The sequence below is a fragment of the Lissotriton vulgaris genome, chromosome 4_1, assembly GCF_964263255.1.
Source record: "Lissotriton vulgaris chromosome 4_1, aLisVul1.2, whole genome shotgun sequence".
NCBI lineage: Eukaryota > Metazoa > Chordata > Amphibia > Caudata > Salamandridae > Lissotriton > Lissotriton vulgaris.
Genome location: NC_141691.1, coordinates 1,881,371,755 through 1,881,376,151, shown reverse-complemented (window position 1 = coordinate 1,881,376,151; position 4,397 = coordinate 1,881,371,755).

Here is a 4,397-nt window from a genome sequence, read left to right as displayed (position 1 = left end):
TTCGTCACCAGTGTTGCATGGCCACACGCCATGGCCAGGAATGGAGCAGCAATCAATACACCACATACAATGCTGCTGGTGTGGGCTCGAAGTTGCAAGCAACCCCCACCCGTTTATTTGAGCTCTCTGGCCAAGCTTGGCCAGAGAGTGATACAAAGTGTGCAGGCCATTCCAGGCCAAGGGTTTAGGGTCCCTTCACAATGCAGCCACTAGACCACTACATGGATAACCGTTTAAGCTAGGGGTATACTGCATATGTCTTGGGTAAGTGTGATGCAGCACCACATGCGGCAACGACACGAGGGGGAGGGTTCATCATAATGCGTGTTAATGCCTACAGGTGAGGGTGACCCGAGGGGCCAGGGAGCCCGGGCAGATGGGGCCAGCGAGTCAGTTTCAGATGGCCATGTAGCGGATGAGCAATCATCACTGAATGACTTCATAAAGCTTGCATTTGGGTTCCAGACTCTGTCCATGGTCTCATATCGTGGATGCATCGCTTGTCATTGCTCTAGGATTACCTGCTCCAGATTAGGCACAGAGCCAGGCTGAGTGGAGAGATGCTCCCACTTTTGGTGCCTACGACAGTAACCTCCTGTTGCTTCCCTTGATATGTTGAAGCTTGAGGCTGTGAGCAAGTCGTTGTGAGGCCGGTGGACTCAATCCTATCCTATTTCTCTTCAGCAGTGTCAAAAAAGTGCATGTACCCCTCTGCTGTCACACGGAGTTCGGCAGGAAATAAAAGCAAATAGCTAATGTTCAATTCACAGAGGCATCATTTGACAGCAAGAAAGGAGCTTTTCTAGCTCTGCACCACCATAGTGTAGTCAGGAAAGATCATTACAGAGTCGTTGGCCACTAATATATTTTGTAGTTCACGTGCCTCACATACAATGGAGTCACAATCTCTGTAGTTAAGTAGATGGAACATAGAAGGTCTGGACTTGGCTCCAGGTGGTGGGTGGCGAGCCGGTACACGGTGAGCTCATTTAACAGTGTAGAAGGGGAGAACTCTGCGTCCAGGAGCCAAGTGCTGATCCAGGTCTTAGTGTAGGTCACTGCGTCAATGCCCTTCACACCTTGCGGCAGACCAACCATGCATATATTATTTCTTCTGGATCTTTCTTCTGTGTCTTCCACTCTACATTCCAGTGTGTGGACATGGTCTAGCAGGTTTTGCATATGGGTTGCTGATTCCCACATCATTGGCTGGAGCTCACAATCACACACCCTGTCCACCAGCTTGGGATGGTCTGCTTGCAATAAGCTGAAGTGCCATGACTGTATCAATTCTGCTTTCAAGAGATGAGCGTGTCTGCTCAAAAGTTGCTTCAATCTTCTCCACCACCTATGGCACAATGCCAAGTTTAGTTCCCAAGGACGCGTCACAGTCCAGTGGGTCCATTGCAGTGGAGATTCCTGGTGGCCAATGCATAGTTTGACTGTGGTTTAGTTCAAGAAACACAGTGAAAAAACCTAAATCTCTGAGGATACCTAAAGAATATACCCTGATTCTGCCAAAAAATCTGCCCCTCCGCATCTGAATTCTGCCTTTCCATTGGTATAACGCCATAATCACCCATGTAAAAATGCTCATGACTCTGGGAACTCCAGAGTTTTACACTGGTCCTAAAATTACACAGGAAAACCTCAGTGTATACATTTCATATAAGAGCTGTTTCAGCACAATAAACCACCGAATGAATCCAATGACCTTTTCCACGCACTGCTGAAGACGATTCCAACCGTGGCGCTGTTTTCTTTACAAACTTTTTTTATCAATTAGAGCTAGTTACAGCGGTATTAGTCCTACAGCCCTCATTACAAAAAGGCACCGGTACATCCCAATGTGCGCAGCCACTTATGCTGCTCAATACATCAGAGTTATGACTCATAACTTATTATGCTTATAACTTATGAGTATTGTGGCAACACTGCAGCCCTACAATCCGTCGTAGGTAAACTTTGATAAAGCAAACCTACCAATATTTACTGGTGGGGATGATGGAAGGCTACTGTGGTCGCAATGAACCCAGATCTGGTAGAAACACACTGATGCTTGGTAGGTCACTGATTTATACGTGTAGGTGCTTCAAAGACCAGTATCCTCTTGAAACCCACTTTCTCCCGCTCCAACAGGACTCAGACTTTTCTAGCATTTATAATCTGTGATATCCAAGCAACCAGACGCCGTCTACACCAGTCACTGAAGCCATCCAGTATTACAGACTGCATGTAAAGGCACGGACCCTGGGCCACACATTCATAAATGTAAAGGCATTTGGGTTTGAGTGAAAAAAATCTACTTAAAAGGAGAGGAGAATGGAGACCTCTGGTGTAAACCTTGCGCGCCTCGGATCTAAAACCTTAAATCTTTTAATCAAACACTGGAGACATTGTGTGTACAACATTATTTTCATTAATCTTTATTTGTTTAGCACATAAACCGTGTAATACTCTTCTACAAGGCTCCCACCACGCCCTCCCAGGAGTTGACTGCTAGAGCGGTGCTTAGATTTCATTTGGTATATTTTGCAATCTCTCTGTGCTCTTTTACATTTTAAACTAATGAAGAAAACGAATTTCCCATTGAATTTCCCTAGTGTCCAAGAATACTGTGAATGGATGGTGTGCTTGGAGGGATGCAATTTGAATAATACTTCAGAAAAAAAATCTTGATGTTATAACGACTGGCACTGTTAACATATCTACAAATGACTGGAGTCCATTTACTTCTAGAAGCACACTACTTCCACTGGGCAGAATCAAACCTTTAGACAGCATAAAGCACCCCCGGTGAAAAGCATATTACTATTGATTACGAACATATGTTTTGCATTATGGAATAACATAAGAATATAGGGCCACATTTCGCTAATCTGCTAATCGGAAACTCAGGTGCAGCTTGATGACATCACAACCAGGAAGTGTGACTACCCATGCTGTACCTGAGTTGCTTAATCACAGTCAGAGAGAAGGAGTGGTGGAGAGGGAACTCTGCAGTGGTGAATAGAATGGCAGACACTGGAGACATGGCCAGCCAGGAAACACAGCAACAGCAGCAGGGGGAAGGCCAGAGGAAGAGAAAGCAAACATTTTCTGAGGCAGAGTTGGAGGTGTTAATCCAAGAAATGGTGGTCAGCCATGATCACCTATTTGGAAAGAAATCACTCAGGGTGCCTGAGGCACGCAAGCGGCGCATAGGGGCAGAAATCCAGCAGAAAGTGAATGCTGTTGGTGTGACACACAGGAGAGTGGAAGACTTAAGAAAGCGCTGGTATGATATGCAAAGGCGCTCTAAGGAGAAGGTGGCTGCCAGGTTGGAGCAGTCCAGTAAGACCGGTGCAGGGACCTCCACAGCCACTGACTCCACACCTCTTGAGGAACTGGTGGAGGGGACCCTGCTACCTGAAAGTGTAATGGGTGTGGCTGACCTAGACAGCTCCGAGCACCCGGTACAAGGACCAGGTAAGAAGCATGCCATCACACCCCTGACACCCCCCAAACCCCCCCCCCCCCCCCCCCACACCTCCAGCAGTGACCCAGGGGCAGGACAAAATTAGTAGTCCAGTGGAGGTACACAAGCACACACTGCAATGCATTATGGGAGATGTAGTCACATGCACATTACAGTGGTGCATTTACACCCAGCCAGTCCCCAATAGCATGTGTACTTCAGGAAAGGCAAATACAAGACACATGTAATCCCAAACAGTAATATTTAATAATTGTCAAGTGCAAGTCAGAACAGTTAATAAATGTGTGCATTTACGTCCACAGCCTACAGGCAGTGGAACACAGGGCGATTCCCCAAAGATAGAAGCAGCAGGGCAAGAGGAGGACACAGAGGAGGAGGACAGCCCCGTCAACCCTCCAAAGCACCGCAGGAGGCATGTAGTCCCACCACTACCCCCATTGGAGGATGAGGGCCAGGACAGCGATGGCAATGTGCACCCTGAGCCAACACAGCCACAGCGACAACAACGTGCACATGCTGACCCAATCCCACCAGTCCCAACCAGGGGCAGGTCACGCACATCCAGCAGTCCTGCAGATCCAGGGGATGGAACAGTCTTTGGCAGCCTGGAGATGCACATGTTGCAGGTACAGTGCCTGCAAGCAAAAAAATCAAAGTGTTACAGAGGGAAGTGAGGGCAGGCTTCAGGGGCATGACGGGTGCCCTGGGGGCACTCTGTGCAGAACTCAAGGCTGACCGTGCTGCTAGGCGCAGAGAGATGCAGTGCCTGGACCTGTACACATGGGCGGTGAACGGCATGTCCTCTGCCACCAATGTTTTATCAAGGCGCAGCATATGCATGCAGCGCGAGGTGGCACACAACAGCCAGGACGTTGCAAGGGCACTGATTTAAATTACATAAGCAGTAGACGAGCTGCGG